This window comes from Bos indicus, chromosome 4, assembly GCF_029378745.1.
Source record: "Bos indicus isolate NIAB-ARS_2022 breed Sahiwal x Tharparkar chromosome 4, NIAB-ARS_B.indTharparkar_mat_pri_1.0, whole genome shotgun sequence".
NCBI classification, from domain to species: Eukaryota; Metazoa; Chordata; class Mammalia; order Artiodactyla; family Bovidae; genus Bos; species Bos indicus.
This window is the reverse complement of record NC_091763.1, coordinates 115,275,972-115,303,525: the sequence shown is the minus strand read 5'-3', so window position 1 is coordinate 115,303,525 and position 27,554 is coordinate 115,275,972. Positions and strand designations below refer to the sequence as shown.

Genomic DNA, 27,554 nt, shown 5'->3' with positions numbered 1-27,554 from the left:
AGTTCAGTTGCTCAGTCGTGTCTGACTCTTTGCGACCCCATGAATCGCAGCACGCCAGGCCTCCCTGTCCATCACCAACTCCCAGAGTTTACTCAAACTCATGTCCATCGAGTCAGTGATGCCATCCAGCCATCTCATCCTTTGTTGTCCCCTTTTCCTCCTGCCCCCCCAATCCCTCCCAGCATCAGAGTCTTTTCCAATGAGTCAGTTCTTCGAATGAGATGGCCAAAGTACTGGAGTTTCAGCTTTAGCATCAGTCCTTCCAATGAACACCCAGGACTGATCTCCTTTAGAATGGACTGGTTGGATCTCCTTGCAGTCCAAGGGACTTTCAAGAGTCTTCTCCAACTCCACAGTTCAAAAGCATCAATTCTTCGGCGCTCACCTTTTTCACAGTCCAACTCTCACATCCATACATGACCACTGGAAAAACCATAGCCTTGACTAGACGGACCTTTGTTGGCAAAGTAATGTCTCTGCTTTATAATATGCTGTCTAGGTTGGTCATAACTTTCCTTCCAAGGAGTAAGCGTCTTTTAATTTCATGGCTGCAGTCACCATCTGCAGTGATTTTGGAGCCCAAAAAAATAAAGTCTGACACTGTTTCCCCGTCTATTTCCCTTGAAGTGATGGGACCAGATGCCATGATCTTAGTTTCCTGAATATTGAGCTTTAAGCCAACTTTTTCACTCTCCTCTTTGACTTTGATCAAGAGGCTTTTTAGTTCTTCTTAATCTATAAATATTTGTATGTTGGGGGAATATGCTTATTTTTCCTCCCCATAAAGAGTGTGTGATCAATAAGAGTGACAGTCTCTTGCTCTACTTGAGAGGACTTCTCCTTTTAGCTGTTGAGATGTGAAAATTCTGTTACCTTCGTTATCAAGCTCTGGATGTGTGTTACACACATTTATGAAAAACTTAGCAACTCTTAGCAGGACTCTGGCCTTGACTGTGATAGGAGCTTCCATTTCTCCTCTGTATAAAGGAAGTGCTAATTTCATGGACTGTTATTCACAGATTTATAACTTATTCTTCAGGAACATGATTAAAAAATAATGAACTTTTATTATTAACTTAAATTATCAATTATATATTAATGTGTCAGACCAAAGACTTAGTTATCTTAAAAAGATTTGTTATCTGACATGTTGGAAGGAATTAAGAATCCTGGTTAATAAAAAATTCTTTTAAACTAAAAATTATACCGGTGGGATTTCTTGAACACTAGAAAAATGAATACTTGTTTAAAAAAAAAAAATTAAAGCAAAGGAAGCAGCACATCCCGAGTCCCAGATGGCAGATAACGCGATGCTGGGTAGAAGCAGGAGAGTAACGGGGGTGAGGGAGTACAGAACTTAGGGTATTTATTCCATTTCCTTGTTTAAAAGAGAAGGGGGATCATAAAATAGTCCATATGAAGATCACTGTGAGAATCTAGTTTTCAAAAAATGTGTTTGAAAGATATTTCAGACATTCTTCTGATAAATGCTATACAAAAATCCATGTACTGCTTACCTTACCACTTCCTTTCAGCTTTAAACTCTCAAATGCTGGATCATTAATGTAATTCCAGAAAACTTTGATGCAGACTACTCTTCTGTATGGATTACCTAAGAATGAGGATGAAACAGACATTTTCAGATGTACAGAAACTAAGAATTTACCATAAAAATTGCCTCATTAAAGGAACTTCTAAAAGGTGGACTTCATGGAGGAAGAATGTTATCCCAAAGTCTGAAATGTAAGAAGTAATAGTGAGTAGAGAAAATAGTAAGTCCTTGAGCAAATCTAAAGAAATATTGATAGTGTAAAACAATGTCTAATTTATGGGAGGAGAAAACAATATAAACATTCTAGTTATCCCATTGCCTATAAGCCTAGTATGTGTAAGGTAGGTAACTGAAATTACATCAGTCTAAATGGCTTGTATTACTCTGAAGGAAAGTAAAGATGGGCCAACTTTAGACTTAAGTTTTAACTTGACAATTTGAAGAACTGCCTCTAAAATTAATATGTGCTCCAGTAGTATATGTTGAAACAAAGGGGAAAACAAAATATGAACAAACACAGGAGAAAAAGCGGATAGGACAAATGAGCCCAAAATACTGGGGTTGAGGTAAATCCGGTTATAGATGTGCTGCACTCTTCTGTGAGAAATCTTAGATCGTTAGACTAGATTTTTAATAATCTTCCCTGTCCTTTTTAAAGAAATGCTACTAGGGAGGTGGGTGGGAGGCTCAAGAGGGAGGGGATATATGTGTACATATAGCTGATTCTGGGCTTCCCTGGTGGCTCAGCTGGTAAAGAATCTGCCTGCAGTGTGGGACACCTGGGTTTGATCCCTGGGTTGGGAAGATCCCCTGGAGGAGGGCATGGCAACCCACTCCAGTATTCTGGCCTGGAGAATTCCATGGGCAGAGGAGCCTGGCAGGCTACAGTCCATGGGGTTGCAAAGAGTCAGACATGGCTAAGCGACTAAGCACAGCACACAGCAAATAGTTGATTCACTTTGTTGTAGAGCAGAAACTAACACAACAGTGTAAAGTGGTTTTACTCCAATTAAAAAAAAAAAATCTAAAACAAAAATACAGAAATGTTGAGAGCCTAAAGATGAAAAAGACTAGAAAGATAGGAGCTGTGAAAGCAGACTTTATAACTATGGTAATATTTTCTTTTTTTAATGAAGATCACTTGCTAATGATAGAAGGTTAAGTTTATATGTCCTTTGTAAGATAACTTCAAAAACATAAAGCAGAAATTTCAAGAACTACAAGGAGAAATCAACAATCACCATCATAGTAGATATTTTAATGTACGTGGGAGACCAATCAGTTAAAAACGTTAGTTAAAGGTAGAGAATCTAAGCACAAGTTCAGACTTGATCTCATGGACATACATAGAACTCTACAGACAAAATGAGAATGCATATCTTGAATACAAAAGGAACATTTATGAAAACTGATCATGTGCTATGAGAAGACATCAGATTTCAAAGAATCAATATGGAGCTAATTTTTCTTCATTATAGTGCAGTTGTCAGAAGTCAACAACAAAAAGGATAGCTAGAAAGCTTCCAAATTTAGAAAAACATTTAATTTCTAAATAGCAATTCACATAAGTTCTATTCACAATTAAACAATACTAACATACAAATCAGAGAAGGCAATGGCACCCCACTCCAGTACTCTTGCCTGGAAAATCCCATGGACGGAGGAGCCTGGTGGGCTGCAGTCCATGGGGCTGCTAATAGTCGGACACGACTGAGCGACTTCACTTTCACTTTTCACTTTCATGCATTGGAGAAGGAGATGGCAACCCACTCCAGTGTTCTTGCCTGGAGAATCCCAGGGACGGGGGAGCCTGGTGGGCTGCCGTCTATGGGGTCACACAGAGTCGGACACGACTGATGTGACAGCAGCAGCAGCAGGTTGCTCATAACTTTGCTTCCAAGAGGCAAGCGTCTTTTAATTTCATGGCTGCAGTCAACATCCGCAGTGATTTTGTAGCCCAGAACAATAAAGTCAGTCACTTTGAAGTGATGGGACCAGATGCTGTGATCTTAGTTTTCTGAATGTTGAGGTTTAAGCCAACTTTTTCACTCTTTTTTTCACTTTGATCAAGAGGTTCTTTAGTTCTTCTTCACTTTCTGCCATAAGGCTGGTGTCATCTGCATATCTGAAGTTATTTATATTTCTCCTGGCAATCTTGATTCCAGCTTATGCTTCATCCAGCCCAGCATTTCTCATGATGTACTCTGCATATAAGTTAAATAAGCAGGGTAAAGATATACAGCCTTGACGGACTCCTTTTCCTATTTGGAACCAGTCTATTGTTCCATGTCCAGTTCTAACTGTTGCTTCCTGACCTGCATACAGGTTTCTCAAGGGGCAGGTCAGGTGGTCTGGTATTCCCATCTCTTTCAGAATTTTCCACAGTTTAATGTGATCCAAACAGTCAAAGGCTTTGGCATAGTCAATAAAGCAGAAATAGATGTTTTTCTGGAACTCTCTTGCTTTTTTGATGATCCAGCGGATATGGGCAATTTGATCTCTGGTTCCTTTGCCTTTTCTAAAACCAGCTTGAACATCTGGAAGTTCACGGTTCACATATTACTGAAGCCCGGCTTGGAGAATTTTGAGCATTACTTTACTAGCAGATGAGATGAGTGCAATTGTGTGGTAGTTTGAGCATTCTTTGGAATTACCTTTCTTTGGAATTGGAATGAAAACTGCCCTTTTCCAGTCCTGTGGCCACTGCTGAGTTTTCAAATTTGCTGGCATATTGAGTGTAGCACTTTCATAGCATCATCTTTAAGAATTTGAAATAGCTCAACTGGAATTCTATCACCTCCACTAGCTTTGTTCGTAGTGATGCTTTCTAAGGCCCACCTGACTTCACAGTCTAGTGCTTAGTTTTCTTTAATTTCATGCAAAACAACTTTGTTAGATTGTATTGTGACAGCTGTCATATGACCATGTATTAAAAAAAAAAAAAATTTGTGTAGCCATTTTAAGATTGAAGATGGAAGAAACAAAGCAATATTTTTGGCATATTATGGCTTATTATTTCAAGAGAGGTAAAAGCACAGCTGAAATGAAAAAAATTTGCCGTGTATGGAGGTGGTGTGACTGATTAAATGTGCAGTTTGCAGTTTCCTGCTGGAAATTTGCTGGATGATGCTCCACAGTTGGTTGACCAGTTTGAAGTTGATAGTGGTCAAATCGAGACTTTAATTGAGAACCATCAACATTATACTACTCAAGAGAGAGCCCACATATTCAAAATATCCAAAAAGCATTGAAAATCGTTTGCACCAGCCTGGTTGATAATTGCTTTGATGTTTTGGTTCCACACAAGTTAAGGGAATAAAACCTTTCTGACTTGTTTTTCCACAAGGGATGCTCTACTTAAATGTAATGAAAATGTTCCATTTTTAAAACAAATTGTGACAAGCGATAAAAAAAAAAAATGGATACCGTGTGAGAATGTGAATGGAAAAGATAATGGAGCAGGCAAAATGACCCACCACCAACCACACCAAAGCCCAGTCTAGATCCAGAGAAGGTGATGTTGTGGGAGTGGAAGGGAGTCCTCTATCATGAGCTCCTTCTGGAAAACCTAATGACTAATTCCAACAAGCATGCCTCCCAGTTAGACCAACCGAAAGCAGCAGTCCGTGTAAAACATCTGAAATTAGTCAATAGAAAACACATAATCTTCCATCAGGATAGTGCAAGACCGCATGTTTCTTTGATGACCAGGCTGAAACTGTTACAGCTTGACTAGAAAGCTTGGCTGATTGCTTCCTTCCTTCTTTCATTAATTTATTTTGGTCTTTGCAAAATTCTCTTAATGGAAAAAAATTTCAGTTCCCTGGAAGACTCTAAAAGGCACCTGGCGCAATTCAAAAAGATAAAAAGCTTGGGGAAGATGGAATTATGAAGCTGCCTGAAAAATGGCAGAAGATAGTGGCACACAGTGGTGAGAGCATGTTGTTCAATACAGTTCTTGGTGAAAATGAAAACTATGCCTCTTATTTTTACTTAAAAACTGAGAGAACTCTTTGGCCAACCACTGTTTGGCACTAAAGACAATCAACAAACAATTCAATGAAAGGTAAATAGTATCGCAGCCAAGTTGGTTTATTCCGGGGTCACAAGGCGGGTCTAGCATTTGAATGTCAGTAAAGTTTGCTATGTAAACTAGATTAAAGGGGGGAAAGTTACAATAACAATGCAGAAAAGTGTTTGATAGAATTCAGTTATTCCCTGATAAATCACTGTAATTTTCTCACAAACAGATTAAAGTTTTAAAAATGTGAGTGCATAAGTAGATACAGAGAAGCTTTTAATAAAATTGAACATCTTTTCACAATATTAACTCCAGAAGATAATTTCCTTGAATAAGAAGTAGCTACAAAAAGCCCACTGTAAAGATTCCTACATAGTGAAATAGTAGAAGTGGTCTCTTTAAAATCAAGAACAAGTCAAAAATGGGTACTGTCCCTTCAAATATTGTACGAAAAGGGTCAGCACAGTAAGGCAAGGAAAATGAATAAAAGGCTTAAGGGAGAAATAAAATTGTCATTATTGTAAGATTGTACAGTTGTGTACATGGAAATCCAAAAGCCATCTATAAAGAGATGTTAGAATTGAGTTTAACAAAATTGCTAGTTATAAGATCAACATTTAAATATTTTCTGAATACCAGCAACGGGATTAGAAAAATGGAATTTTGAAAGTGTACAATATCAACTGTAACTAAAAGTATACCTTAAAAATCTCACAAAAATATGCAAACCCCTTTGGGAGAGAATCACAAAGCTCACTTTTATGCATTGGAGAAGGAAATGGCAACCCACTCCAGTGTTGTTGCCTGGAGAATCCCAGGGACAGAGGAGCCTGGTAGGAGGCCGTCTATGGGGTTGCACAGAGTCGGACACGACTGAAGCGACTTAGCAGCACATGTTGAAAGAAGCTAAAGAAAACTGAAACGAGTGGAGGGAGGTGGCATGCTCGTAAGGTGAGAGACTCGGTGTTATAGACATCAGCTCTGCAACTGAGACATTAATCGCGTGCAATTCCTGTCAAAATCCTGACTTTTCCTTTTCATTTTGGAACTTAAATGATTCTTAATTTCTTAAATTTAGTAGAGCAAGGAACCAAGAATAGCCAAGAGCCTTGTATCAGTTCAGGTCTTTCAGGAGACAGATGCCAAATGTGGTTAGAAGTAAAAGATGTGAAGGATAAAGAGAAGGAGCAGGAGAAGGTGGCTAGGGTGTGGGGCGGGGGGTAGCCTTCAGAGTGTGCCGCCGGTCTGATGCCCATGGGGGAAGGAAGGGCTGACAGGGAGAGCTTGGTACTGGCCACATAACCCTGAGAAAATCTTGGCCTGACCACAGCGAGCTCTGGTGCAGAGATGGCAGAGAGGTCCTCAATTGGGCCAGCCTTAGTCCCCTCCCTGCTCAGGCCCTGGTTAGCTGCACAGGAGGGGCGCTACCTTGCTTCAATCGCGGCTGATCCAGAAGATGCTTTAGGTGGAGGCTGTCAACTAACCCCACCCCTTGTGGCAGATGCCAATTAAAGAAAATTGATCAGTGTGCCGGTGTTCTCAACAAACCCACCCATGTATGGAGCTTAATACAGGTCAGAAGTAGCAAATCACTGTGGGAAGGATGGACTCTTCACATGGCAGTAAGGATAGTTGACACAAGGAAAAAAGTAAAACTGAATCGTGTGTGTGTGTGTGTGTGTATAAAATATTTAGAAACCCATTCCAGCGGTTAAAGACCTTAATGTAAAAACAAAACATTAAAAACTAGGGAAGACTATGAGAATATACTTGTGATCTTGGAGAAGGAAATACTTATTCAAATAGACATAAAAAGCAATCAACCATAACAAAGAAAATTTTGACATTAAAACTTTGACAGAAATTAACACAACATTGTAAAGCAACTATACTCCAATAAAAAACTTAAAAAAATTGAACATTTATTCACTGAAAGATAAAGTGAAAAGCTACAAACTGAAAGTGTATTTGTAAAACCCATGTAAAGAGCATGTTTAATACCCAAACCAAATTATATACATATATGGCATATATATATATATGAATATACATATTATAATTTTTCCTGTTCATTAGCTTTTCTAATTCATTATAAATCATTTATACATATGTTGTCAAAGAAGGCAATGGCACCCCACTCCAGTACTCTTGCCTGGAAAATCCCATGGATGGAGGAACCTGGTGGGCTGCAGTCCATGGGATAGTGAAGAGTCAGACTGGACTGAGCGACTTCACTTTCACTTTTCACTTTCATGCATTGGAGAAGGAAATGGCAACCCACTCCAGTGTTCTTGCCTGGAGAATCCCAGGGACGGGGGAGCCTGGTGGGCTACCGTCTATGGGGTCGCACAGAGTCAGACACGACTGAAGTGACTTAGCAGCAGCAGCAGTAGCATACATATGGTGTACACACAAATCAATCAGGAAAAAATTAATGCATAGAAAAATAGGCAAAACATTTGGAGGCATTTCACAGAAGGGCTTCCCTGGTGGCTTAGATGGTAAAGTGTCTGCCTGCAATGTGGAATACCTGGGTTGGATCCCTGGGTCAGGAAGATCCCCTGGAGAAGGAAATGGCAACCCTCTCCAGTATTCTTATCTGGAAAATCCTATGGATAGAGGAGCCTGGTAGGCTACAGTCCATGAGGTCACAGAGTTAGATACGACTGAGCGACTTCACTTTACTTCACAAAAGGAGAAACAGGAATAGTCAGAAAAAATATGAAATGAAGTTCAATCTCATTGGTAATTGGAAAAGCAGGTTAAGATCTCAGTAAAGTGTCATTTCATACACACCTGGATGACAGCCCTGAAGAAGGCAGGCAATAAAAAGAAGTCCAATTCAGTACTGGTGGGAATGCAAACCCACATGGAACAGCACTTAGGAAAGTAATGTAGCATTGTTTTATAAAGTTAAACACAAATCTCTGTAGTCTGGTATATATCCTTGCTCACGTACAGCAGGAGAGATGTATACATCTATTAGCATTGTACCAGCAAGAGCTAGAGTCAAGTAAAACTTTCACTCACTACAGAATGAGTAAGCAAATGGTAGCATTGATACTATGGAGCACTCAACAGCATTAAAAATGAATGCACTACTGCATGATACATAAACATCAGATAAATCTTAGAAGCATCGTGTTGAATTTTCTTAAAAGACTGCAGAAGAATACATTCAGCAAAATACCTTTTTTGATAGCTTTATTGAGGTATAATTCACATACCATAAAATTTACTCATTTAGAGTATACTCTGGTGGGTTTTAGTTTAATATTTAGAATTCTGCAGCTATTTAATTTTAGAAAATTTTCATCACCCTTACAAGAAACTCCATATCCACTGTCAGTCACTCTCCCCAGCCCCTGGCAACCACTAGTCTACTTTCTGGCTCTAGGTTTGCCTATTCTGGACATTTCCTGTAAATGGAATCGCACAATCGGTGGCCTTCTCTGAGGCTCCTGTCACTTAGGATAACGTTTTCAATGTTGCAGTGTCAGTCCTTCATTACTTTTTATTGCCATATGATATTCTATTATAGAAGTATATACCATTTAAAAAATTCCTTCAGTTGATTGACATTTAGGTTGCTTTCAATTTGGGGCTGCTATGAATAACACTTAGGTCAGATGGTAAAGAATATGCCTGCAATGCAGGAGACCAGGGTTCAATCCCTGGGTTGGGAAGAGCTCCTGGAGAAGGGAGTGGTTACCCAGCCCAGTTTTCTTGCCGAAAAATCCCACGGACAGAAGAGCCTGGAAAGCTACAGTCCATGGGGTTGCAAAGAGTCAAATGAGACTAATACTTTTCACTTTTCATGAATAATGCTGCCATGAACACTGCTGCGTTTATATTTGGAGATTCTTTTAAAATAAGGTTCAAAGAGGGACTTCCCTGGCAGTCCAGTGGTTGGGCGTTGCACATCCACTCTATGGGGCGTGGGTTCCATCCCTGGTAGGGGAAATAAGATCCCACATGTTGTGTGTTGTGGCAGGAGCGGGGGAAAAAAAGGTTCAAATACAAAACGAAACGTGTGCTAACGTCAGAAAAAGAAGGGGACGGCAAAATGAGATTTAGGGATGTTCCATATTTTTTTTTTGGCAGCATCTCAGGCATGTGGGATCTTAGCTTGCCGACCAGGGATCATACCCGGCCACCACCCCCCTGCCCCCACAGTGGAAGTGTGGAGTCTGAACTGCTGGAGCACCAGGGAAGTGCCCACTAAGGTTCATTTTTAATGCATCTCATAACTTGTGTTCATAGGTTACAGTAGTTAGAACATATACACCCAAATGCATAGGAATAGGGTGCTCAGGCCTCAACAGTCTGTAAAAGTCTGATGGTTGGATGTGGGGAGATGCTGGCCTCTAAAATCTGCAATAGGTTTTGATTTCTGAGGGAGACCTGGGTTCTTCTCATTTCCCAAGTACGTTTTCCACTTTCCAGGTGTGTTCATTTCCTGAGCACTTTGAGTTCTGACGGCTGAATCGGCCTGTTTCTGGACTGCCTGCCTGGCTTTCTCTGTCACCTGTGTTACTGGTCCACAGGGTACCCCCACCCACCCAGCTTTCTAGCCTCAAAAACTGTTGCTGTTGTCTCCTCCCCTCTCCTTGTCTTTATGGATTGCTACTCCCCCACTTTTCTGTCACTGTATTTTGGCTCCAGGAGGAATTGGAGGTAAATGGGTATGTTCAACTGCTGAGGTTACCCAGAGATTTTTGAGCCTGGGTTTCTTATTGCTTGCAGCTAATGGCATCCTGATGTTATCGACAGTATTTCCACACAGAAATATTCTATGACATGGTATTTAGTATTTCCTCTTATAGATGCACAATTATTTAATCATGCTTGAATATGTGAGTGCTTCCAATTTCCTGAATATTTAAAAATAGAATTTAGAAATATATTTACTGCAATGTTATGTTATCAAATGTCTCGAGGAGGTTTTTTCCAGTTTATACTCCTGCTCTCAGTGGAGAATACCAGTATCTTCACACTGACAACAGAGAGTACTTACTTTATTTACACTGTACACTTTATTTTCTAATTATATTCATTTGAAAAAACTCAGAAAATACTATCAAGAAACAGAGCAGTCATAACCCCACCATCCAGAGATGGCCACTGTTAGTATTTGGAGCGCATTCTGGGCTTCTCTCCGCATGTGTGTGCGCACTGTGAGGCAGCGTTTGGCTTTGTTTTGCTTCGCTCTGGTCGTGTTCTTGCTCTGCTTACTTGGCAGTGTGCTGTGGACACCGTGCCGCAGCAGTACTGATAAGTCATTGTCAAAGCTCTGGTACCATTGCTTGCTTAACCTACCCCATCGAGGGATGTTCAGATTGTTTAAGGATGTAGGAAAAGATGCAGACACGTAGCTTTGAGGTAATACACATTTTCCCTTAGATAAATAAAGAGACACTGCTTGGTTAGCAGATGTTTACTGTTTGGAGTTCTTCGTCCACTACTTACTGCTGAAGGCTGCAGAAACAGCAGAGCCAGGAAGGCTCCGACAGTATTGTTTGATCTGCGTCATTCAATTCCTGTACTTTTAACTTGTGTGAACTAATGAATTTACACTTGGCCTACTCTGGCAAAATGTGTAATGTGTAATTTCAAACTCTTGCTAAGCTAAAGAGAGGGGCACTTGACCCTGTCTATATTCATATTTTCATAACATAAAGTTCAGATTTCAACCCTGATGGGAACTGCAAAATGCTATAATTCATGTGAATGCTATTCAAAACACAAATTATTCAATAACAAATCATTCAATATTTAGGAAGTTTGCATCTGTTTTATGTAGTATGTCTAAATTAAGAATATGGGTTAATATTTAGAGTATTCTTAGCCTGATATATTACATCACATATGAAGTCTTAAATTGACATGAATTAGCCTATACATCTTTAAATATTTGCAAAATTATATTTTATATGAGCCTGTAATAAATGACTATATTACAATTCAGAAGCTGAAAAGTGTAGTGAGAGTTGCCATGGGAACCTTAATGTGATAACCCCTTGCTTTCATTTAAATTTCATTTTTAATATTACATTAACATTTTTGCATTTAATAGATAGATATTTGAATTAATATTGAAGTACCCTCTCTAATATAAATAAAATATAAGAAATGAAAATGTGATTTTTCTTCCAGTGAACAAATGAACATGTAATCCAAGATCTCGTAGAAATAACAGCACTTGAGTTTTAAATTATTGGATTTCATTCATTTATTTTGAAGTTTCTTAAAGGATCCCTTTTAAAAGATTAAGAAATATTTATGGATAGCCACATAACTCATGTCTTTGACATTTAAAATACGGTTCAGAATTTTCTGAAGGCTATTTGGGGGCAATTTACTTCACGGTGCCTTGATTTATTCTGTATATTTCAAACTCGATGACCTCAGATGCCTCTCCCACCTCAATAAATCCATATTAGTATACCAATCATTTATAGGTGGATACACTTAATCTTACTTAAAACAAAACACAATATTACCAAATACAGATTCATCTATTTAAGTTTATTATAGATAATAAAAATCTAACTCATGCCAGAGATATAGGGTACTTTTTTATTACAAAGGAATCTTGACTGCACTAAGTAAATATTCACTCAGATTATACGTGGATTGTGTGGTTAAAGTTGAAATGAATATATAAAATTTATGGACAGCAGAATCTTTGGTTGAAAGTCTCTCAGGTGTCAGGAGTCTCTGGTTCTCTAACGCACTACAGCCAACTAAATCTTAACTCTGTGCAAATAATTTAATCTCTTGTGTGTGAAACAAAAAGAGTAGTGAATTCCCTGGCAGTCCAGCAGTTAGGACTCAGCACTCTCACTGTTGCTGTGGCCCAGGGTTCAGTCCCTAGTTGGGGATCTAAGATCCCACAAACTGCACACCCAAGAGAAGAGCCATGTGAAAGGGAGGGCGGTCTGGAATAGGGCAGGAAATGACACCATCACTAGTTACACACCCGGAGCGAGCTACAGCAGTAGGGAGTGGATCTTGGTGTGCGTCAAGGGAATGAGTGACTACTAGCGTTAAGATGATTCTTTGCTTTCTTCTGGAGAGGAAGTGAGGGCATCTGACGCAATCTGGATACCGTAAGAGGATATGAGTAGATCCAGGTGGTGCAAGCGGTTGACTGTATCATACTCTGTTCTGTACGAACCAAACTCTGCATGGCCATGCCTGTTTCACCTCATACCTGCTACCTGTCCCCTGCACACACACACACACACACACGTACACACACACATGGAGCAACACCAGCAGTGGCTCATAGTTCTCTGTGGTCGTGGACCCAGTAAGAGATGCTGCCACCACAGCCCTCGAAGTCAGGGAGCGCCACCCACCATCCTGACAATGAAGAGCATCTGCTATGCCTGCCAGTAACTGGGAACTGTGCTTCCCCAGTAACTGCCTGAAGAGGCCACCTAACACCACCTGGCACTTGAGGTGCCTTAATGTGTACTCAGGACTAATGATCAGGAGTTCAGGAAAGGAAGTGAGCTGCTCTATAAGTTATTTTCCCTTCCTCTCCATGAATGGACTACTCCTAGACTCAGTTCTTTATATCAACATACTGAAGACACCCTGTGAGACCAGGCTGACTCTGTTAGGATGCTGTGGCAAGCTTTATTGGTGTATATACTCTATAAGATTTTCTTAAGCATTATAATAGTTTTTTTTTTTTTTAAGCAGTATTTTACTAGTTTGTTCCAGAGTTTCTCATAAGGAAAGAAAAATCTATCTTCTTAGAATTAGATCATTGTTAAATCTAAGAGATGAGACCTAAAGGTATAACCTGGAGATGAACAGGAAGACAAAGATCCTTTTTTTGTTTCATTTTTAAAATCAAAACTAGGACCATATTGACTGATAGACTTTTATAACATACTTTTTTCCCCTCAATATTTTGTAATTTTTTTCCACATCATTAAATTTTATGATTATATTTTTAAGGCCACATGATATTTCATGGTTCCATAATTTATCAACCAGTGCTCAACTGTTGGATATTTCTTTGCTTTCTCCTTTTAAACATTGTTTTGTGTTTTGGTGACATTCATGCAGATATAGTCTTTGTACTACTGTGTAATTATTTTCATAGCTCCTTTGCAGTGGAAATAAATTCTAAAGGGAAGGTTGTACCAGTTTAAATTCTTAATAACTGTATATGAGGACACTGGTTTCTTTGCACACTTGCCAACTGCAAGTATTGTCTCCTGCTTTAATCTTTGTATGCTGCTCTCTGCAAAAGGGTATCTCATGTTCCTGTGCATTTCTCTGGTTATTAGCAAGGTCAAATACAGTTTTGGATGTTCATTGGCCAGTACCGTTTCTTTTGTGAATCGTCCACGATACAGGTCTGTCTTTTGTCATGTTTTTATCTCAACTTGTCACTCATCTTTGTTTATAATATCACATGTATTTTTCTACATAATTGGAGTTATTTTGAGGAAAAAAAAATAGCAACCCTTCATTTATTCACAGTCATTCCTTTTAGAGAATTTTTCAGTCAAATGGATAGTAAATCCTTCAAGGCACAACCTAAATGTTCCTTTCTCCATGAAGTCTTCCGTGACTTCATCTAATTTAGTCCTGAGTGACTCTTTCTCGCCTACATGTTTCTACATGGGCACTAATGCTTTATTCAGCCTTTCTTGTATTAAATGTGTTTGCACATCTCCCTAATCATAGCTTTTTGAAAGCAGGAACAATATTTTATTCCTATTAGCACAATTCAGGGCCCAGTAAGGTATCCTGCCCATAATATATAGTCAGTGGTGGTGGTGGTAATTTAGTTGCTAAGTCATGTCTGACTCTTGTGACCCCACAGACAGAGGAGCCTTGCAGGTTACAGTCCATGGGATTCTCCAGGCAAGAATACTAGGGTGGGTTGCCATTTCCTTCTCCAGGAGATATTCCCAACCCAGGAATCAAACCCGGGTCTCCTGCATTGTAGGCAGATTCTTTACCAACTGAGCTACAAGGGAAGCCCATATATTCAGTAGTGGGAGTTGAATTGATTTCTTAGCTCTTTCAATAACAACACGTTTACACTTTAAACTGTTCTTCACAGAATTTGTTTTGAATTATACATTTGTACAAACATCTATTTTTGCTTTATTGACTATGCCAAAGCCTTTGACTGTGTGGATCACAATAAACTGGAAAATTCTGAAGGAGATGGGAATACCAGACCACCTGACCTGGCTCTTGAGTAACCTGTATGCTGGTCAGGAAGCAACAGTTAGAACTGGGCATGGAACAACAGACTGGTTCCAAATAGGAAAAGGAGTATGTCAAGGCTGTATATTGTCACCCTGCTTATTTAACTTCTATGCAGAGTACATTGTGAGAAACGCTGGGCTGGAAGAAGCACAAGCTGGAATCAAGATTGCCAGGAGAAATATCGATAACCTCAGATATGCAGATGACACCACCCTTATGGCAGAAAGTGAAGAGGAACTAAAAAGCCTCTTGATGAAAGTGAAAGAGGAGAGTGAAAAAGTTGGCTTAAAGCTCAACATTCAGAAAACTAAGATCACAGCATCTAGTCCCATCACTTCATGGCAAATAGATGGGGAAACAGTGGAAACAGTGTCAGACTTTATTTTTTGGGGCTCCAAAATCACTGCAGATGGTGACTGCAGCCATGAAATTGAAAGACGCTTACTCCTTGGAAGGAAAGTTATGACCAACCTAGATAGCATATTGAAAAGTAGAGATATTACTTTGCCAACAAAGGTCCGTCTAGTCAAGGCTATGGTTTTTCCTGTGGTCATGTATGGATGTGAGAGTTGGACTGTGAAGAAAGCTGAGCACTGAAGAATTGATGCTTTTGAACTGTGGTGTTGGAGAAGACCCTGATGATGGGAGGGATTGGGGGCAGGAGGAGAAGGGGACGACAGAGGATGAGATGGTTGGATGGCATCATCGACTCAATGGACATGAGTTTGAGTGAACTCTGGGAGTCAGTGGACAGGGAGGGCTGGCGTGCTGCAGTTCATGGGGTCGCAAAGAGTCAGACATGACTGAGCAACTGAACTGACTAACTGACACTTTCTTTAGGAGAGTTTATTAAAACAGTTTAGGGTTTTTGATAACTGATGCTTCTATAAAGATGATGTGTAGAACTTTACTATTAGACATTGATACCTTCAGAGGTTTAGAGAGCTGCCGCCTGTAACTAAGTGGCCCTGGGTGCTTATGGATTATGTATTCCTCTCTAAAAGCACCTCTCTGCTAATAAATCACTGTGTCCAGTACTCTCCATATGAGAAAGGCTGTGAGAATTAACTCTAAAACTGGACTTCAGTGCCCTTTAAATTTATGTGTAGGTTGGTTCCCAACTGGGTTCCAGATCACCGAGGCTGCCATGTAGATGACCTCTGTGCTCATTAATATTCACTGGAACATATTTTTGTGAGCCGTACGTCTCTGAGTCTTGTCATTACATAAATCAAGTCATGTTACCTCAAACTGTACAGAATGAACACCAGCCCTAAGAGTGTTCTTTTCTAACTGGTACAATGTCATATGCATTAGTGAGATCTGCATGCTATTCTAGTATGATGTCGGGCATTTGTCATTCCCTTTTGAGAGCCTCTTCCGAGTGTCAGGACAATTATTCAAAACTCAGGCTAGAGACATGAGAGGAGGTTTCTGGGTGTTCTTCCAGTGCACTGCCCAGATTGCTCCTTTAACTGTCTGTTGACAGTGTCATTTGACAACTCCATAGCAGCAGAGGTTAACATGTGTATTCCTGTCTGGTTAGAGATGCAGATGATTTCTGTTCAGTGGGAAGGATAACCCTCTAGGCTGTGGCCCGTGGCCCTGTAGGACATTAAGTAATTTTGCATCTAACTTAGTATCTTAAGCAATACTAACATTCCTTTTTAAATTTATAAATACTTAAGCTCCTCCAAGTCTAATTCAACCCCAGTCTTTTACTATTTCCCTTATTAACTGAGTTGAATAAAATCATTCACCACATGTTTATTTTATACAGGTATGAGATCATCTTTTTAGCCTTTTGAAAATTATTCTCCAGCATTATTTTAGGACCCCTCATTTTTACTGTAGCTGCCAAGTAGTTTAGATTGCTCGCTAAATAATAAAATACACTATTAATAACAAAAACAAAAGCAAGTCAGCTGGTAATCAGATCCCAGTCTGTTTCCCCCCCCCCCCTTCTTCTTTCACTGTTAAATACTTTTTCTGCTTGTAACCTAGAAAAGATGGGCTAGAAAGCCGCACAGAATCATTCTTTCTGTGACTCCATCTGCCAACAACATTTGTTAAGCCCCGTGTGTAAAGAGCATGGCCCTGGAGGATGCAGTGAACTTGCAGCAAAAGTGGGGATGTTGCTGCATGGTTTCATGTTATTTTCAACTGGAGTCCTGCTTGGCCGCAGCAGGAGGGAAAATATCCACCAGGATGGTGAAATGAAGATAACATGGGAACATTTTGCCAGATAAAGAAAGAAAGCTCCATTAGCTAAATTATCATCCAAACATCCAAAAATGATCATTTTGTTGTTGGGCTGTTTTAGTTGAATTGTTAATAACATAGTGAGACTAACACATTTGGTCCTTAGAATCAGATATGAGAGTCCCAAGGAAATGTTTCTTTTGGGAAAATCACTGTGAGACCTATGGCTGATGGAGAATATTTTATTCCAATCAACTATCAATTCTGTCATTTTATTCAACTTCGATTGAGCTTCAGTGCCGTGTCAAATCCTGTGTGCTCTGTAAGCTTCCCTGATCACCCAAGACCAAAGTTAACTTCTGCACACTTGTTTGTAGTCCTCATTTGAGACTTATATACTCTCTTGACCATTATTTTTATGTGCATCTAGTTTTTCCTCTCAGTCTAGGCCATAAATTCCTGGGGAACAAGTTTTGTTTCCCACACTTTTATATCTTTCACAGTGTTGGTTATATAGTGTGTGCACGCTAAGTTGCTTTAATCATGTCTAACTCTTTGAGACTCTATGGACTGTAGCCCACAATTCGCCTCTGTCCGTGGGATTCTCCAGGCGAGAATACTGGGATGGGTTGTCCAGCTTTCCTCCAAGGGATCTTCCCCACCCAGGGATCAGACTTGTGTCTCTTAATGTCTCCTGCATTGGCTTGTGAGTTCTTTACCACTAGCACCTCCTGGTTATATAGTAGCAGCTCAGTAATCAGTATCTGTTGGTGGGTTCACAGGAGAGCAGATTACTCTTGGCCAGTGTAGGCAGAAAAGTGCTATAGCCTGACTTTTTTTCCCTGAGATAACCAAGTTCATTGGCAAATGATACAGTTATTCCTCTGGAAGATCCTGAAGTAATGCATGCAGTCTCCTGTATGGCATTTTTAAACTCTCCACAGCCATTATTGCTGTTTTCTTTATACTGCACTATGCTTAAACAGCCAACTCATTGAAAGAGTCCCTGATGCTGGGAAACACTGAGGGCAGAAGGAGAGGAGGGCATCAGACATTGAGATGGCTGGATGGCATTACCGATGCAATGGACATGAACTTGGGCAAACTTCGGGAGATGGTGAGGGACAGAGAGGCCTGGTGTGCTGCCCCCATGGGGTCGCAAGAGTCAGACACGACTGGGCGACTGAACAACAACAACAGTGCTTAGAGCTGGAGTTGTGCTTGCTGAGCAGAGAGCTTAGGAAACTGCTCTAGAATTTTCCATGCAGTATTTAAATTTGACTCGTCTAATGAAGAGCAGGATGCGCACAGGGAGAACAAATCTAATTCCATATAATAACATGCATTTTTACATTTGTTTAAGGGAAGCATTTATTAAAGCAGCATGCCTTGCTTTTCATGGAGCCAGTTAGAATCTTAAAGAAGTCTAATACGGCAGAGAACTAGAGTTGAATCTAACAGAATATGTAGACTATTTCCTATTTTAAGGATAGCCTGTCTCCCAGTAATAAAAATTAAGGATTTTAAAGAGTGCACATCCTTCATAACACGTATCAAAAGGTTTGTTTGGATTTTTCCTCAACATCTTACTTTTTGGCGAACTCAACGCTTTGCTCATGGGATTCGATTAAAAATTCTTTGACCTTGAGTCATTAGGGTGAGCTGTGAGCTAACACGGGACAGCACAAGGGACCACTTTGTCTTCTGTGACATGAACCCCCTTCCAAGTACTTCCTGAGTCCAGGTGCATTTTAGGGTGACTCTAAGAGCCCTGAAGTAAGGCAAGAGTATTGTGGCATAAAAGGATAAAACTCTTGGTATTTTTCAACCAGTGATCCTCAAACTTTACTGTATACACAGATTACCAGAGGATTTTGTTAAAATGTGGATTTTGATTTTGTGGGTCCTTTTAATAAGCTCCCTAGTGGTGCTCCTGGGGCTGCACGGTGATCATCATTGCCTTAGAGAATCTGGGGCTTTCAGACCCCTCATTGCTACGCTAGAATCTACCCTCTTCCTGAAGCTCTTTATCCTTTTCTTCTTTTGGTGTTCTAGCCCATGGGGCCACTGTGCCTCCTCCCTCCCAGGGATCCCTGTCATTTCACCAACGCAAAATAGGACTCATTCCTTTCCTTTTTGATAATAAGCTGTTTGTGACAGGAAAATGGAACAAGATGACGAAGTGAAGTATCAGATGCTCCCAGGCAAGAATCCACCGCATCTGAGATTATCGAGACAAAATGTTGCATGTTTTACATTGTGGGCAAGGATTTGTCTCTAACCCTTAGTAAAATTTAATAGCAGTTACTGTGATGAAACTTCAAGACAAAATTCTGTCACACAGTATGGTTTTGTTCATATGGAAAATGGGAATCCTTGGAGAATAGTAACCAGAGGATTGTTATCTGCTGGTTTTCATTTGGACAAGAACTCCAGCCATACTATAGTAACATACAAAATGGAAAACATCCATGATGCCCTTTAAAATTCTGGCTTCAAATATAAATCTCAAATATTTTTTAAAGTTCTTTTATCTTTTAAATTTCTTGGCCACACTGTGCAGCATGTGGCATCTTAGTTCCCCAGCCAGTGATTGAAACTGTGCTCCTTACATTTGGAAGCGGGAATCTTATTAACCATTGGACCACTAGGGAGTCCCCTCAAACATGTTTTAGTGTGAAATAGTGAAGAGAAGCCAACAGAATGAAAAAACAGCCCTAAAGAAAAACATCTATTTCTGCTTTATTGACTATGCCAAAGCCTTTGACTGTGTGGATCACAATAAACTGTGGAAAATTCTGAAAGAGATGGGAATACCAGACCACCTGACCTGACTCTTGAGAAACCTGTATGCAGGTCAGGAAGCAACAGTTAGAACTGGACATGGAACAATGGACTGGTTCCATATAGGGAAAGGAGTATGTCAAGGCTGTATATTTTTACCCTGCTTATTTAACTTATATGCAGAGTACATCATGAGAAACACTGGGCTGGAAGAAGCACAACCTGGAATCAAGATTGCCGGGAGAAATATCAGTAACCTCAGATATGCAGATGACACCACCCTTATGTATGGCAGAAAGTAAAGAAGAACTAAAGAGCCTCTTGATGCAAATGAAAGAGGAGAGTGAAAAGTTGGCTTAAAATTCAACATTCAGAAAACTAAGATCATGGCATCTGGTCCCATCACTTCACGGCAAATAGATGGGGAAACAATGGAAATGGTGTCAGACTTTATTATTTGGAGTTCCAAAATCATTGCATATGGTGACTGCAGCCATGAAATTAAAAGACGCTTTCTCTTTGGAAGAAAAGTTATGATCAACCTAGACAGCATATTAAAAGCAGAGACATTACTTTGCCAACAAAGGTCCACCTAGTCAAAGATATGGTTTTTCCAGTAGTCATGTATGGATGTGAGAGTTGGACGATTAGGAACGCTGAGCACCAAAGAATTGATGCTTTTGAACTGTGGTATTGGACAAGACTCTTGAGAGTCCCTTGGACTGCAAGGAGATCCAACCAGTCCATCCTAAAGGAGATCAGTCCTGAGTGTTCATTGGAAGGACAGGCTGATGCTGATGCTGAAGCTCCAATACTTTGGCCACCTGATGCGAAGACTGACTCAATGGAAAAGATCCTGATGCTGGGAGGGATTGAAGGTGGGAGGAGAAGTGGCTGACGGAGGATGAGATGGTTGGATGGCATCACCAACTTGATGGACATGAGTTTGAGTCAACTCCGGGAGTTAGTGATGGACAGGGAAGCCTGGCATGCTGCAGTCTGTGAGGTCACAAAGAGTCAGACATGACTGAGCAACTAAACTGAAGTGAACTCAACCCACCAAGCAAGCTTCTGAAAACAATACCCTCTGGCAGTCTAGATTCAGAAATTATATAATTTATCCAAGAACAGCAACTAGTAAATTGAATTAAATATGAAAAAAAAAGTGAGTGTTAGTCACTCCGTCATATCTGACTCTTTTCGATCCCATGGACTGTCGCCCGCCAGCCTCTCTGTCCATGGAATTCTCCAGGTGAGAATACTGGAGTGGGTTGCCATTTCCTTCTCCAGGGGATTTTCATAATCAGTGATCAAAGCCAGTCTCCTGCATTGCCTGCAGATTCTCTAGCATCTGAGCCACCAGGGAAGCTCATTTATTTAAATCTAAGGCCTACCAGAAAAGTTGGCAGTCTACTTCTCATGGACTACAAAAGCCCTGGGCTAGACTTTTTCCCCAATCCGGTGCCTGTGGTAGCACTCCTCACATGCTGGTCTGAATTCTGTAACTGAAACGGTCTCCAGGACCACACACCCAAAGAAGTTCCGTTTGCATTTCTGCTGCTGTCAGTGCAAAGTGAGCACTGTTCTCCTGGCCTCTCTCACACTCACCTCCCACCTGTTTCTCAAGTAAGGGAGAGGCACATTTCATTTACCTAGAGGTTTTTGAAAGACTTAAATGAGTTTGTTGAAGAGCTGAGTTCTCCAGATTCCATCTTTAAATGTTATGTTCACTGCCTCTCCTCTTTTGCCCCCTGAAGTTTGAGTAAATATATTTTTGAAAGGTATTAATCTAATTATGTGTCCATGTTTACTTCTCTGTTTATCCATCTGTTTAATTCCTATCCCTCTGTACTGAAAATAATAATCTCATACACTGAATTATTTGAATCACATTTAGGTTTTTGCATTTAATTTAGAGAGACATTTTTTTGAAGTGGTTATGATGTTTAGAGATTCAGACCTTTCCTCATTTAAAGAAACTGGTTAATCAGTTTTAAAAAGAAACAAAGGGAGATTTGATGCCTGGTCTTGAATATTTGAAGAACTGTTTAACACAAGAATAATTAGATAATTTATTTGCTATTAAAAATGTTACTGGGACTTCCCTGGAGGTCCAGTGGTTAAGAATCCATCTTCCAGTGGAGGGGACATGGGTTTGAACCCTGGTCAGGGACCTAAGATCCCACATGCTACGGGGCAACTAAGCACACACACCACGACTACTGAGCCCACACACAGCCGCTGGGCCCATCACTACAGCCACTGAGCCCATGCACTGCAGCTGCTGAGCCCATCACTGCAGCCACTGAGCCCATGCATGCAGCTTCTGAGCCCACGCGCCACAACTAGAGAGAAACCCACGTGCCACAGCAAAGAACCCAGCTACTGCCTAAGCCAAAAATAAATAATTTTTTAAAAATGTGTTATCAATTGCAGGCATACTTAGGTCAAAATGACTTCTTTTGGGACTTCCTCGGTGGTCCAGTGGTTAAGACTCTGCGCTTCCGCCACCCAGGGAATGCGGATTAGATCCCTGGCCCAGGTGGCCCTAGTGGTAAAGAACCCACCTGCAAATGCAGATGACTTAAGAGATGTGAATTCGATCCCTGGTTTGGGAAGATGCCCTAGATGAGGGCATGGCAACCCACTCCAGTATTCCTGCCTGAAAAATCTCATGGACAGAGGAGCCTGCTGGGCTACAGTCCCTAGGGTCGCAAAGAGTCAGACACGACTGACGTGATTTCGCACACACACTGGAAACTAAGATCCCCTACGTGCATTGTGGTGCAGCCAAAAAAAAGAGGGGGAGCAGCAGCTCTTTCCTGGTTGGAACCATGGAGGGTTCAGAAGATAAGAAAAAGAAGGTTTTTGCTATGCCAGAAACCCTTAGATCAAATAAAAGATTTTTGCAGAGCTTAAGATCAAGAGCTTGAGAAAGAAGTCTGCCCTAAAGATGCTTTGAAAAGCAAAGAGAAAGCTCATCTATGAAAAAGTTCTATGAAAAAGCTAAGCATTATGACAGGAATACAGGCAGATGGTATCACAGGAATATAGGTAATCATATCCATTACCTGCAAAAGTTTCGAATGGCTAGGATGGCAAGAAAAGCCAGCAACATCTATGTACCCTCTGAATCCAAACTGGCGCTTGTCATAAGGATCAGAAGTATTGGTGGCATTTGCCGAAAGGTTGGAAAGTTATTGCAGCTTGTTCGCCTCTGTCAGATCTTCAGTGGCACCTGTGTGAAGCTCAGCAACGCTTCAGTTACCACGCTGAGAACTGTGGAACCATACACTGCATGAGAGTCCCCAGACCTGCGGTCAGTAAATGAATTGATCTACAAGTGTGCTTATGGCAAAACCAACAAGAAGTGAATTGACCTGACAGATAACACAGTGATTGCTCGATCTCTTGGCAAAGATGGCATCATCTGCATGGAGAATCAGATTCATGAGATCTGTACCGTTGGAAAATGTTTCAAAGATGCGTGCAACTTCCTGTGGCACTTCAAGTTGTCTTCTCCACGAGGTGGAATGAAGGAAGAGACCACCCATTTTGTAGAAGGTAGAGATGCTGGCAATCGGGAAGACCAGATCAACAGGCTTATTAGAAGGATGAACTAAGGTATCTACTGTGATTATTTTTGTAATCTGGTCAGTTAATAAACAGAGGCTGCTTTCAAATTAAAAAATTTAAATGATAAAAATAGGCAAAGGATCTGAGTGGACGTTTCTCAAAAAAACTGGCTAATAATCTCACGAAGACCTGCTCAATGTCATTATCTATCAAGGAAACGCAAGTAAAAACCATTGTGAGATGGCACTTCTCATCCTGTTGAAAAGTAGATAATCCAGGTGTTGTAGAGGATGTGGAGAAAATGGAAACTGTCCATCGTAGGTGGTGGTGTAAAGAGCTGTGTCTGCTGTGGAGAACACTCTGGAGTTCCTCAAAAGGTTAAGCGGGGAGTTTCTATCAGTTCAGTTCAGTTGTTCAGTCATGTCCAGCTCTCTGCGACCCCATGGACTGTAGCACGCCAGGCCTCCCTGTCCATCACCAACTGCTGGAGTCCACCCAAACCCACATCCATTGAGTCGGTGATGCCATCCAACCATTGCATCCTCTGTCGTCCCCTTCTCCTCCTGCCCTCAATCTTTCCCAGCATCAGGGGTCTTTTCAAATGAGTCAGCTCTTCGCATCAGGTGGCCAAAGTATTGGAGTTTCAGCTTCAGCATCAGTCCTTCCAATGAACACTTAGGACTGATCTCCTTTAGGATGGACTGGTTGGATCTCCTTGCAGTCCAAGGGATTCTCAAGAGTGTTCTCCAACACCACAGTTCAAAAGCATCAATTCTTCTGTGCTCAGCTTTTTTTATAGTCCAACTCTCACATCCATACATGACTACTGGAAAAACCATAACTTTGACTAGATGGACCTTTGTTGGCAAAGTAATGGCTCTGCTTTTTAGTATGCTGTCTGGGTTGGCCATAACTTTCCTGCCAAGGAGTAAGTGTCTTTTAATTTCATGGCTGCAGTCAGGACCCAGCAACTCTTTTTTTTTTTTTTTTTTTTATTCCATCTTTATTGAGGTATTATTGTACATCATTGTGCGTGCATGTGTACTCAGTCACTTTAGTCCTGTCCAACTCTTCAACTCTATGGACTGTAGCCAGTCACGCTCCTGGGTCCATGGGATTATCCAGGCAAGAACACTGGAGTGGGTTGCCATGCCCTCCTTCAGGGGATCTCCCCAACCCAGGGATGGAACCTGTGTCTCCTACAGCTCCTACACCTCCTCCATCAGCTCCTGCAGATTCTTTACTTCTGAGCCAATTAATGGATACAGTTTGGTTGGACATTTGTATAAACCCATATTATTAACACCACAATATAGGTATTAAACATATTCATCACCTACAAAAGTTTCGCTGTGTCCATCTGTTGGATAACCATGTTATTTTTCACCAATTCATATGTTTAAACACGTGAAATCTTCAAAATAGTCCTCTTCGTTCAATCCTCTGGACACAGCAATTCTAAGATTATTCTAATTCTAATCCTCAGAATATAAGAAACAAAAACATATGTCCACAGAAAAACTTGTACACAGGGCTCCCCTGGTGGCTCAGTGGTAAAGAATCCACCTGCCAATGCAGGAGACACAGATTCGATCCCTGATCTGGGGAGATCCCACATGCTGCAGAGCAATTAAGCCCATTCACCACAACTACCAAGCCTACAGCCTAGAACCCGTGACCCGCAACTGCTGAAGCCCACGCACCCTAGAGCCCATGCCCTGCAACAGGAGGAGCCACTGCAGTGAGAAGCCTGTGCCCCATAACTTGAGAGCAGCCCCCACTCTCTGCAACTAGAGAAGCGCCCTGGCAGTAACAAAGACCCAGCATAGCCAAACAGAAAAAATACATAACTTTTTGGAAAAAACAAAAAGAAGTGTACGCAAATGTTTGTGTGCTGTGTGTGCTGTGCTTAGTAGCTTCAGTCGTGTCCAACTCTTTGCAACCCCATGGACTGCAGCCCACCAAGCTGCAGTCCATGGGATTCTCCAGGTAAGAATACTGGAGCGAGCTGCCATTTCCTTCTCCAGGGGATCTTCCTGACCCAGGAATCGAACCCGAGTCTGCCTCCTCGTCTCCTGCACTGCAGGCGGATTCTTTACCACTGAGTCACTGGGGAAGCCCACACAAATGTTTTTAGGAGCATTATTCATAATAGCCAAAAAATGGAAACAACCCATCAACTTGATGAATGGATAAATAAGCTGTGGTATATCCATGTGATTTACTATTCCTTGACAATGCGAAGGAATGAACTTTTCTTGGATAGTACTGATACACGCTATAAACTGGATGGACCTTGAAAACATAGTGCTAAGTGAAAGGAGCCTGTTGCTAAAGGCTACATGTCACATAATTTCCTTTGCATAAAATATCCAGAATGTGCAAATCTATAAGATAGGAGGACTTGGCACTTTCACTGCTGAGGGTCTGTTTTTGATGCCTGGCCCAGGAATGAAGATCCCGAAAGCTTGTGGCACAGCCAAAAAATATATATATTAGTGATTGACCTGTGGGTGGAGTGCGGGTGGGAAATGGGAAGTTACTTCCAATGGGTGTGAACTTTCTTTTTGGGTTGGTGAGAATGTAAAATTGATTTGTGGTGATGGTTGCACAACTTGGTGAATACACTAAAGTCCATTGAATTCTGTACTTTATATGATTGAATGATATTTCTATAAAGCTATTGAAAAAGAAAGTAGAAGTATACCATGTGAGAATGTTTAAACAGTAGAAAGGTATTACCTAATTATTAAAGTGTTCCACTTTATACTCAAACATGGAAGATGAGTGTTTTGCCAGGATTCCAGTTTTTTGATGTTGAAGTTGCCTTTCCAAGGATGGAGTCAGATACTCTGTGTTTATCTGAAAGCACCCAGGGCTTGGTCCCAGGGTCTCTGCTTTGTGACTTTAGTGTGATTTTTCTAATACTTTTTTTCTCATTAACTCCTGAGTCTACTGCTGTCTCTTAACTTCATACACTGGCTTGGATATTTTGAAGTTTAGAGACCTATTCACTGGGAAATCAAACCAGGGCTGTAAGGAAGATTTTGGGATTCTTAGAATGACAAGAGTTCAAATAAGGACAATGGAACCAAAGCAGAATAACAAATAGCCAGCAAGTCCTGCTCTACCAAGGAAGGTGAAGTACTCCTAAGAAAGAAGGTGTAGAAAGTGTTAGTCACCCAGTCGTGTTCGACTCTTTGACCCATGGACTATAGCCCACCATTCTCCCTTGTCCATGGAATTCTCCAGGCAAGAATACTGGAGTGGGTTGCCATTTCCTTCTCCAGGGGATCTTCCCCACCCTGGGATCAAACCTGGGTCTCCCACATTGCAACCAGACTCTTTACTATCTGAGCCCCCAGGGAAGCCCAGAAGTACTCCTAAGACGGGAGCAATTGAACTACCAGCTGGAATTCAGAATTCTCCACTTCACACTGAGATTGCCCAAGTTCCTCAAATCCTACAGTAGGAGAACTTCCTTTAAAAGTTAGGTAAAAATAGAATATGAACGTTTAAGATCAAGACCTCTTAGGATCTAGATTTTTATTTCAGAGTTCTTCCTTGTTAACTGCACAAAACTTAGGCACAATCAAATGTATCAAGTTTGAATGATATTCTAATTACTAAAATGGGATTCTACTTACTAAACGGGAAAACCGTCCCGCAGTTTTGAGGTAGCAAAGGCTGTAACACCAGATACGTCTGCCCACTGCTTTGTCAGCACCTTCTCATACTCAGACTTCCAGGTAGCTCAGCAATTTCTTGGGCTTCCCGAGTGTCACAGTGGTAAAGAACTCACTCACCAATGCAGGAGACACAAGAGACCGTGGGTTGGGAAGCTCCCTGGAGTAGGAAATGGCAACCCTCTCCAGTATTCTTGTCTGGAAAATTCCATGGACAGAGGAGTTTGGTGGGTTACAGTCCATGGGGTCACAAAGAGCTGGGCACAACTGATCCACTGAACCTGCACACTCGCAGCAATTTCTGGATTACAGGAAATTTACATAACTGAAAAGAAAAGAGAAGAAAAAGTAGAGGGGAGAAATTAAAAGCATCCAACTGAGATAAAGGATAAATAGGGAATGGGAAACAAAAAGGAAATAGACAAATTTAGGGAAAAAAATAGCAAAGTCAAAAGAATAGCAAAGGATGATCAATGGATTAGAAACA

The 27,554-nt window shown here is 40.9% G+C and overlaps 1 pseudogene; it reads left to right on the top strand.

The window, feature by feature from the left end:
• Positions 1–32: 32 nt before the first annotated feature.
• Positions 33–25,846, top strand: LOC139182811 (large ribosomal subunit protein uL30-like; annotated as a pseudogene).
• The last annotated feature ends 1,708 nt before the right edge of the window (positions 25,847–27,554 follow it).